An 11,844-nucleotide genomic window follows, 5' to 3' on the forward strand; every position below is an offset into this window, starting at 1 on the left:
CCCGAGCAGGATGGACGGGCAACCCCAAAGCGCGCGCTGCCCAGGCCGGTGCCCCTGGCGGCTGCAGGGCCCGGGTCGGGACCACTGCCCTGGGTCAGTGGCCAGCCAGCCTGTGACCTGCTCTGGCCCGCTGACCTATTTTCCGCTTTTTATTTCACACCCATATAGTAAATTGGTGGTACCCAAGGTCCTCCGCGCGTTCCTGCGTCTCCAAACGGCTGGCCCTTAGCTGCAGCCTGCAAGCCCAGACCCGCCCGCCTCCCCGGCAGCCTCCCATCCCGTCTCTTGTACTTCTTGCCAAGAGCCTGGTGTAATTTGAAATAGCGGAGGCTCTCTTTCGCTTTGGACCTCTGGAACCTTAGCCAGCCCCCGCCAGCTCCCTAGGTCACAAAATACAAACTCCATCTTTCGTGGGGAGCGTGGTACTTTCTTTCTAACTTTTAAAACACCTCGGAGCCATAAGGGTACACGCCCTTAATCCCAGGACTCGGGAGCCTGAGGCAGGAGGCCTGCAGGTCCGAGGACGCCTCAGCAGTGTAACGAGGCGCGTGGTGGCACACGCTTGTAACCCCAGTACTTGGGAGGCTGACGCAGGAGGATCGCAGGTGTGCAGCCAGCCTCAGCTACTTAGTGAGGCCCTTGGCAACTTAATGAGACCCTGGTTCAAAATAAAGAATAAAAAACAGGGCTGGGGATGTAGCTCGGAGGTAGAATGCCCTTGGATTCCATCCCCAGTATTATAATTAATAATAATAATAATAATAATAATAATAATAATAAACTAATAGGGCTGGCAGTATAGCTTGGAGGCAGAATGTCCTGGGTTCATGCTCCACTATCTAAATAAATAAGTAAATAAATAACTGAAATAAACTTTGCTTCGCTTAGCTATTCCCCTACACACCCTAGTGTTCTAACTTCCAATTCAGCTGGCCTCCAAAAATCAAGGAAAGAGCCAGGCACCACGTGGTGGCGCACGCTTGTAATCCCCGCACTTGGGAGGCGGAGACAGGAGGATCGCGCTGGTTCGGAGTCAGCCTCGCTGACTTAAGAGACCCTGTTTCCAAATAAAAATATAAAATAGGTCTCGGAGTGTAGTCCGGAGGTAGAAGGGCTTCCAAGAACCCCAGTACCGCCAAAAAAAAAAAAAAAATCAACGAAAGAATGTAGATTAAACTTGGTTAAAATAAACCGTGTCTCCCTGCTTCGCAAAGTAAGGGAGAGCAATCAGGGGAACTCAGATGCCAGGCCAGGGTGGGGGAGAAACCTTGGGACCAATGTTGCACGCGGTTAACTCTAGTTGCCTGCCTTACTTTACGTAGGAATCATCTCTGTAATATTTCCACTAGACCACCATCTACTGGAATATTTCCAGCGTTGGAAATCTCTAATTTTACCCATGATATGTAGAACCACGATTGTTTGTTGAATATTTATTTACCGATGCCAGGAACCACGCAATTTACATACATTAGCTCTAATTCTTAAGATGCAATAGGCCTTATTATACCTACTTAGCACATTAGGGAAATGAAGCTTAAATGTCTCCTTTTGCCAAAGCCAAGACCGCCATCAGAATTAAACTCTGGGTCTGCTTTCTCTAAAGTCCCTATCATCTGGTTAATGAGTGCGAATTAACTTTCCTTAAATTATACCACTGGTCCCTGCTCTGCCCTTAGGATAGTAGAAAATTGACTGTAATTCTTATAGGCATCACACAAAAACTATTAAGCACCCATCACCAGTTTGGGGTGTTTTGGTTTGGTTTGGTTTATTTTGCTTGTTTTGTTTGGGTGGTACTGCGGATGGAACCCCGGGGTACGGTAACACTGAGCTGGCTACATCACAGCCCCGTTTTTATTTTATTTTGAGAGAGTGTCTCTCTAAGTTACTGAGGCCGGCCTTGAACTTGCCACCCTCCTGTCTCATCCTTCCGAGTTACTGGGATTACAACTTGGCTGGGTTTTCTAATGCCTTTTTTGTTTGTTTGTTTTGCTTTCAAAACAATTCATTGTTTTTCAAATGACAAAGGGAGCTCTCAGGAACCCACTTGTTATGCTCTTTTGAGTATTCGTTGATTGTTTATTCTTTGCTGTGCCTCAAATTGTGCACTCGGGACAGAACACTACATTCAAATGCAGCTAGCTGCAGGGAAACTGAGTCACCAACTGCTCAGTGGCCCTTTTGATCCAAGGAACCTCTCCTGTTAGACACCCTAAACCTGCACTGTTAGACATCCTAAAAACCTAAATCCATCTTTTAGGAAATATACTACCTCGAGTCAAATAAAATACCCAACTAAATTTCAACCTACATAGTCTATACCTCTAGAATTCTATGTGCTTAAACCTTAAATTTCTTTCCTTTATCCTTATTAAATTTCTTCTTGTTTGTTTTTGGAAATAACTTCAGATAAAGAAATTTTAGTGACTTTTAGTGATCACTTTTAACGTATAACACCTATAATATTTTTGGATGCTAGGGCTGGAACTCAGGGGCATTCTACCCCCAAGCTACACTACTTCTTAAATCGGTTTTCTATTTTGAAATGAGGTCTCTCTAATTGCTGAGGGCCTCGTTATACTGATGGAGCTAGCCTCAGACCTGTGATCCTCCTGTATCAGTCCCCCAAGTACTTGGATTGCAAGCATGTGATAACATCTGGACGTCTAGTGAACATTAAACTTCTCTGTCTCCATTTAACTCTAGAAAGGTGCTTAAAGCACGGCGACCTGGATTGAACCTTTGCTAAGAATAGATGTCAAGCTTACCTATTTATAGCGCCATCGTATACAAGTTTTACCTGTTTGAAATCTCACTCGTTAATATCGGCAGGAGGCCCCAAAATAATGTAGGACAGAACGGAGATGGGTGCAGGGAGGGACTGGGGTATCCAAAATGTGAACCAAAGCCGGAAAACTTTGGGAACAGACAGAGTCTACAGCTGAGCATGAACGCTACGTACAGAACATCATACTAAATATTCCACCATAGATTGCAAATGTTCTCACCACAAAGAAATGAAAAACGTATTAGGTGACAGTATGATAGGTAGTCACGTATTCAAACACCACACTGCACCCCCATGCATTTTAAAATGTAAAAAATTAATATAAGGAGATAACAAAAGTTTTTCAATGTGAAGAAATTATAATGACAGAATTTTACCCTTGAAGTTAGAAACTCCCCAAGAGTCGGGTGTATTCTTCACACAGTCCTCTTCTCTTCCACTGCCTAATTGTATGTGTAAAAGTCATTTAAGAGTGGCCATGTTTATCCCTGGACCCACTGTCTTAAAGCCACTTAATGCAAAACAGCTTTGAGTAAGCTCAGCCCAGGAATACCACAGAATATTAGGATTGTTATGATCCTATTTAAATCTTCAAAGTATAACTTGGTAGGCAAGTAATTTCTCCTGTTGTTTCTCATTTAAAAGAATGAGCCAGATTGCCTGGAATATTCCGTGATCTCTCCTTTCAGGAGATGCCTGGGCTTGCTTATTACTTTGTAATTGATGTTTATGTTTCATGTTTGTTGGGGTTCTTTGCATTTATTTGTGTTAGCAAACTCGGATTTGTTGAGCCTTTAAATTCTGACAAGTAAAGGTTCCAAATGCCTCATTGCATCCGGTGTGGATGGAAGTGTGCGAAAATTGTTAAGCATGACAAATCGCGATGATACCAGGTATATCACTAAGAAAGAGGGTTCCCCGGGTGTCATCGCAATTTCATGTGCATGAAATTTTGCAAGTCAAAATAAATGATGGAATATTCAACAGTGCTTACCCATGGATGAAACTGTTGGTTCTTCGGTCGGACAAAGTAAAGCTCAGATGAGAGGATCACAGGTTCAAAGCCAGCCTCAACAATTTAGCATGATCCTCACCAACTTAGTAGGACTTTATTTTATTTTATTTATTTTGGTGGTACTGGGAGTGGATCCCCGGGGCTTTTCTATATCTGGGCTATACTCCCAGTCCTATTCTATATTTTATTTGGAAACAAGGTCTTACTAAGTTGCCGAGAGCCTCATTAAGTAGCTGAGGCTGGCTTCGAACCTGTGTGATCCTCCTGTCTACGCCTCCCAAGTACGGGCATTACAAGAATGTGCCACCACACTCAACTCAGGACCTTATTTTCAAATGAAAAATAAAATAGTTGCCAGGCGTGGTGGTGCACGCTTGTAATCTCAGCATTTGGGAGGCTGAGAAAGGAGGATCGTGGTTTGAGGACAACTTCAGCTACTTAGTGAGGCCCTTTGCAATTCAGTGAGACACTGTTTCAAAATAAAGAATAAAAATAGGGCTGGGGGTGCTGCTCAGAGGTAGAATGCCCCTGGGTTCCATCCCCTGTACCGCAATATATATGTATAAAAGTGCTGAGAGTGTTACTCGGAAGCAGAATGCCCCTGGTTACCATTTCCAGTACCAAAAAAAAAAAAAAAAAAAAGAATTTAGTATTTTTTACAAAGAGAAGAGAATTCAACAAGTGTTACGCACAATACTCTCTGGAGGAAAATAATAATTTCAAGCTAGCATCCCAGAATTTCCCACAAATTAACATCAACCAAATGGAATTGGTAATCAAACATCACAAGCCATATAAGATAATCAATCACCATAAATGTTGGCAGAATAAACAAACACAATTAGATTTATGAGGCAAAAAACTAATTAACCATCATCAAGCCTCTAAAAGAAATTAAAAACTAAAGTCATGAATAAAAGGCCGAGTAGAATGATGAGGTGTACACGAAGAGAAATCCACCGAAACTTCTGGAGAGGAGAAATACAAGAGCTGAAATGGACACATCAGGGCACATAAGTGCGAGTAAACAGAGTTGAAAAGAAGAACGTAAGGTAGATATGAAGAAAGTACCCAGCAAGGGGCACAGATGTGGGAAATAAAGATGAACGGGCCTAGAAGAGAGAATGCTATGATCTGTGTCTGCTCAAAATCCCGAAATGAAGCAATAGAAAAAAACGAGGTTAGCAGCAAGAGGTGAAGAGGACACAGTGGCTGGTGATGCTCGGAGACTCACATGGCGGGAGGCTCCACACAGAGAGGCAGCGGCGGCTGATACGTTTGTCAAGTACAATCGATGCCTGGGAAGCAGCCAGACCGAGGAAGGACCACATACGCGTATGTCAGGTGAGACACGTAAAAACACAAGCAGCCCTGCAGGCGCCAGCGGGACGGCATCTTCCTAGCATCAAGAGAGGAAGGTGAAGTTATCTACCCAGAAGAAACAAGCCTTGACGGTAACAACATAGACAGGGAAACAGTGGGATAGAGCTTCAAAATGCTGAGTGATGACACATTGTCGACCTGCAGAAGTTATGAGACCAAATGTGTCCGGAAAAATTCTACTTCGGGGGAAATAAACAGGATGAAGACATTTTAGGTAAGCGAGCTTGTCCTTTCCATGTATTTCACTAGATGAACTTCAAAAGCAACATTTGCAGAGAAAGGAAACCGGCCGGGAGGAAATGTTAGAGTGCAAGAAAAACAGAAGAGCAAGCACGTTGATAAGCATCTGGGCTGAGATAAAGAAACCTCGTCAGTGTGAAATCGTATTAATAAATCATGGGAGCTTTGGGGAGTTAGAAAAGAACCCAACTAAAACACTGGGTAGTAAAATATGACCATGGTGGAGGATGGTCAGAACTAAATGGTTCTGACATTCTTGTTTTAATATTGTTTAAAGGGGGCTAAGATTCTGATTTTAGGTATCCTTAGGCAATGTATGCACAGAAATATTTTAAGAGAAACTGCCCACAAGGGACTTACAGTGCTCAAGTGCTTTCTATGAACTTTAACTCATTTAAATTCTCACAAAAATTCTCTGACAATCTCTTCTTTATAGGTTAAAGTGCGTGCGTGTACACACACACACACACACACACACACACACACACACACACCACACACACCATATATTATCTCTATCATAATTTGTAGAGACGATATATGGTGAAGTTGGGATTTGAATTCAAGCAGCCTGGCTCTAAAGGAGATGGTTGTACTGCAGTGCTGGGGATGGAACCCAGGTGCATTTTACCTCCAAACTATACCCCCTGCCCTATTTTTTATCCTTTATTTGGAAACAGGGTTTTGCTAAGTTGCAGAGGGTCTCACCAAGTAGCTGAGGCTGGCTGCAAACCCAGATCCTCCTGTCTCAGCCTCCAAAATGCTGGGATTACAAGCGCGTGCACCACCACACCCAGCTGGCTGTGACTACTATACTTCACAAAATTGTATGTGTATGTGTGTGTGTGAGAGAGACAGACAGACAGACAGACAGATATTGGGGATTGAGCCCAGATACCTCCATCCCTATTTTATTTTTATTTTGAAACAGGATCTTTCTACACTGATGAGAGCCTCACTATTTGCTGAGGCTATTCTCAAACCTGCCATCCTCCTGTCTCAGCCTCCCAAGTACTGGGACAACAAGTGTGCACCACCATGCCCAGCTCGACAGTATCTCAAAGACTCTGAAAGAATAGAAATAGGATGCATACATTCCAAACCCATAAAGAAAGAGGAAGGGAGTAAAAAAGGAATAAAGAAACAAACCTGAACAGGTGCAGCTCAGTGGTAAAGTGGGCGCTTTGTGAACCTGAGGCCCCGGGTTCCCTCACTAGCACGGGCTGGAGGCAAAGCAGCCATCTTCCGTTCTACCCTGTACGAAATTAACAACTAAGTAAGAAAGGCAAGATGTATAGAAAAATGGGGCCAAAGAATGTGGAAAACATACATCAGTTATAGAGTAATGAAAAGAAAGTCAATATGGCTATATTGACACACACTTCATGGACTTAAAATTTAAAAAAACAAAACATTATTTTGGCTAGAAAGAACCATCAGAAGATAAAGTCTACAAGGAATACTTGCCAATTCCACCACTAGAGTGACATTATTTCAAAACCCTTCCATAGCCGGGCGTGGTGGCGCACGTTTGTCATCCCAGCATTTGGGAGGCTGAGACAGGAGGATCACGGTTCGCAGACACCCTCAGCTACTTAGTGAGGCCCTCTGCAACTCAGTGAGACCCTGTTTCAAAATAAAGAATAAAAAAAAAATAGGGCATGGGGTGTAGCTCGGAGGTCAAATGCCTCTGTGTTCCTCCATCCCCAGACCCGCAAAAAAAAAAAAAAAAAAAAAAAAAAAAACTTCCAACCGTCAAGAAGTTTTAGCCGGGCTGGTGGCACACACTTGCCATCTCAGTATTTGGGAGGCTGAGACAGGAGGATCGCAGGTTCAAAGGCAAGTAGTGAGACGCTCATGAACCCAGTAAGACCCTGCTTCAAAATAAAATAAAAAATAGGGCTGGGGGTGTAGCTGCGATGTAGAATGCCCCGGGTTCAATCCCCAGGGTCACACACACACACACACACACACACACACACACACACGGTTACTGATCTCTCTCCCACATATATGTGTATAAATGTACATATACATATGTGTATATGTATGTTTATACATGTATATGTGTATTTATACACATATTATATATAGCAATTACAGAATACACATTTTCACCAAACCTATGAGAAATATGTGTACAGCAACATACTCTAACACACCTCCAAGAATTTGTTTCATGGGGACCAGGAGCTGAGAAGCTCTTTCTGTAAAAGGAGGGTCAGTAACCATCGTAACCCGCAGGTCCGTGGCTGGCAAACCTCGACTCTGCCGCTCCGCTGACCCAAAGCAAGCAGAAAGTTTGTGGCCCTGGCTGTGTCCCAGAGAAACTTCGTTTAGACCCGCAAATTTGAATTTTATGTAACTCTCGAGGACCTCGAAGTATTATGCTTCTTCTTTGTTATGTAACCTTTAAAAATGTGCCAACCAGTCTTAGGTGGCCTGGTGTAAAAGAAGATGGGTGCCAGCCTGAGTCTGCCTCATTCAGTAGTTGACTGACCTCTCATCTGGACTCATCTCTGCTTACGAGGCAATAGAGTTAGAAAACAATAGCACACTGATTTTTTAAAAGCTTCGGTTTGAAATTAACTGAAATTTCAGGTACCGCGTGGTTGGCGCATGCCTGTCATCCCAGTACTTGGGAGGCTGAGACGGGAGGATCACAAGTGTGAGGCCAGCCTCAGCAACTCAGCAAGATTTTCAGCCACTGAGTGATATTCTGTTTCAAAATTAAAGACAAACCAATCAGTAAAGAGGGGCTGGGGATAGAGCTCCGAGGATCAGCCCCTGGGTTCAATCCTGAGAACCAAAAACAAAAATAAAATAAATTTTAAATGACAGTACATCTGTAAAGACGAGCTTAAATGGGGACTTTAAAAGACTTCCCAACAATTCATAAGTCAGAGAAGAAATCAGAAGAGAATTTTAAAAATACTTAGAACTGAAAGAAAAAGAAATACATTTCAGTATGTTCGGAGAATGAAATAGCGCTTTTTATACCTTTTTCTAATCAAATCTTGTGTCTAAGCAAGAGAGCAGATGAGAATCAAAATGAGATGAGATGATGATAGTAACTGTGGGGAAAAGAAAAACCTCAAAAAATGGTATGTTTTGAAACGAGAGCCAACAGATAGAATTCTACCTCACTATCGAACAGCTGATGGATTAACATTAACTACTAACTAGGGTGGACAGCAGCTCTACTGTTGTTGAGAGAGGGGAAATAGTTACATTTTCTATGTAGCATAAATCAACTTATGTAAAAAAAGAGTAACAGAAACATAAGGATAACAGTATTTTTGTGTGTTCGTTTGTTGCTTGTTTTATTTCTGGTACTGGGGATTGAACCCGGGGGTATTCTACCTCCAAATACTCCCAGCTCTTTTTATTTTTTGTTCTGAACCAGGGTCTCACTAAGTTGTTGAAGTTCTCTCTGAGTTATGAAGGCTGTCCTCAAACCTGCAATTCTCCTATTTCAGCCTCCCAAGTACTAAGATTATAGGCACATGTTACCACTCCAGGAACAAGACAACATTTTAATAGCATTGTTATGGGGAAAGGATGATAGCAAAAATTAGGAATTCTGTCATTATTGCCTCTCATCTATCTACAGTGTTTGAATTTTCAATTAGAACTACATGATTGTCGTAGCAAAAAAAAAGGAACAATAATAACATCTTATTATCCATTGTGAATTTTGCCTATTTCTGAATTCTCTAGGTCTGCTGGAACTCTGCCAGAGTTCTACAATTTCCAACCCTACAATCTACACTCGCTTTTTTTTTTTTGTATCTTTAGGTTTGCTGAGCTAGAATAACCCTTGGGCTATTCAACAGCTCCCCTTGGGTACACTCATTGGTATGGCAAACACAAATGCCGTTTCCTGTAGCTGGCACCCAAACTTTCTTCTCCATAGACAGAGAGCCCTTGGGGGAGGAAAGAAAGAAAACAAAACAAAACCCTTCTTAGAAATTGGAACATTTGAAAATGCAAGTTCACATTTTGAGTAGCTACATCACTCAGATGGCCCTGGTACTCAAGATAACTTCCACAGCCTTCAAGATCAGTTTACTGGTATAGTGCAGAAACCCAGATTTTAGCAGAGCAAAATCAAATGCATTCTCCAGACTCCAAGTCCCATTTCATCTGAAGGGACTCAGAAGCACACACATGCACGCGTCCCGACCATCTCTGAAGTTAGCTCTGAGCACTTCTTGACTTTACAAATATCCTAAATGAGCCAGGCGCGGTGGTGCACGCTTGTCATCCCCGCGCTTGGGAGGTGGAGACAGAAGGATCGCGCAGGTTCAAAGCCAGCCTTAGCTGGCTTAAGGGATCCTGTTTCCAAATAAAATATAAAATAGGTCTGGGAGTCTAGCCCAGAGGTAGCGGGCCCCTGGGTTCCATCCCCAGTAACACCACACACACACACACACACACACACACACACCAAATATCCTAAATGCCCTCTATCCCTTTAATGGGCACTTTTAAAATACAACACTTTCAGTTGGGCGTGGTGGCGCACGCTTGTAATCCCCACGCTTGGGAGGCTGAGACAGGAGGATTGCGCAGGTTCGAAGCCAGCCTTGCTGGTTTTAAGAGACCCTGTTTCCAAATAAAAATATAAAATAGGTCTGGGAGTGTAGCCCGGAGGTAGAAGGCCCCTGGGTTCCATCCCCAGTACCACTAAATAAATAAATAAATAAATAAATAAATAAATAAATAAATACAACACTTTCAAAGTATTTTCTGCCCAGACAATTTATTACATTTAATGTGCTGTGATTTAAAAAAATGTAACAAAATCATTATAATCACCTATGAAAGTAGAATATGTAGGATTTAGCCAGGTACCATAGTGCACACCTACAATTCTAGCTACAGAGGAGGCTGAGGCAGGAGGATCACAAGTTGGAGGATAGTCTAAGCAACTTGTCCTGAAATACTAATTTAAAAGGGCTGGGGATGTAGCTGAATGGTTGAGTGACCCTGGGAGTATGAAGAAGAAGGAGAGAAGGAGGAGGAGAAGGTGGAAGAGGAGGAGGAGGAGGAGGAGGAGAAGAAGAAGAACAACAACAACAACAACAACAACAACAACAACAGGAGGAGGAGGAGGAGGAGGAGGAGGAGAAGGGTTTACATAAATAATCTCAAAGTTATTGTGCAATAAATATACACATTTTGCTCACATTTATTAAAATACTTATTTCAATGATTTTAGAGACTATTTTTGTTTGCTAATGGTTCTTATCTCTTCATAATTTTTGAGATTGCCATCTTGAAAAAAAACTCCAACTTCCTGCTGAGAGAGAGAGAGAGAGAGAGAGAGAGAGAGAGAGAGAGAGAGAGAGAGGAGAGAGAGAGTTGCCCATTGTCTTGTTTTATAACTGTCTCTTGCTTTCAGGAATGCTATTCTAATATATGCCCACATGACATTTGAGTCATATGTAAACAAAGTAAGATCTAAAGCATCTCCACACTCATTCAAAAAAGTTATGAAAAAATTTTAAATTTCTATAAAACTTTAAAGGAACAATTTCAAGGTGACATTTGTCAACACTCAGGATCAACTACCACTATTTCCGTCCTCAGCTCACCTTGCAAGCCCTGGCCCACAGTACACAAGTATGCTCATTTACTAGCGCTCCCAGCAGGACCTTCCCACATCTCTGAGGCTAGAACCTTCGGTGGCACTGCCCAAACAGGACACATTTACTGTTGCAACGCATAAAAATCCAGTGAGGGCCGAGCATTGGTGACTGGGGATCAGCACAGGAGCACCCAGAAGGGAAGAAGTAAAAACCTGGCCACGTGTCAACAGCAGCTGCTGTGACAACCGTCCTCTGGAGAACACAGGGTGGCGGGAACCAGGAAACCCATCAGGTGACTCAGGCCCCTTCCCACATGTCTTATGGCCTCTGACTCACCCATTCAGCAGGGTGTGTGCACCTGCCAAGGCAGGGACAGACCCTGAGGATACGAAAAGGCAAGCAAGAAGATGATCCCCCGCGGGTTTGCGGATGAGCAAGCGAACAGAAGCAAGTAAGGGCAGCCATGTTGCAATAGTTACCTATGTCATACCAGGCACCTTCTGAGCACTGAGAAATGAGTGCCGGCCCCGCTGTGCACAATCAGGAGTGGCCATGCAGAGACTGGCTCCGCGCCTTCTGCTGAGTGACTTCCACCAGCCGGGCTGTTCCTGGAGCACTGGGCAGGCTCCCAAGCACGGGAGCACCTGCTGCTCCTGTGTCCTGCAATGCCTTCTTTTTTCAGGTAGCTGCGCAGCCCCCTCCCTCCCTCCCTCCACCCAGGTCTCACCCTAGTGCCACATCATCTGAAAGAGTTTCTCTGATCAACCACCCATGCAACCTGTATTTCTCTCTCTCTCTCTCTCTCTCTCTCTCTCTCTCTC

This window comes from Muscardinus avellanarius (genome assembly GCF_963383645.1).
Source record: "Muscardinus avellanarius genome assembly, chromosome: 11".
In the NCBI taxonomy this organism is placed as follows: Eukaryota; Metazoa; Chordata; class Mammalia; order Rodentia; family Gliridae; genus Muscardinus; species Muscardinus avellanarius.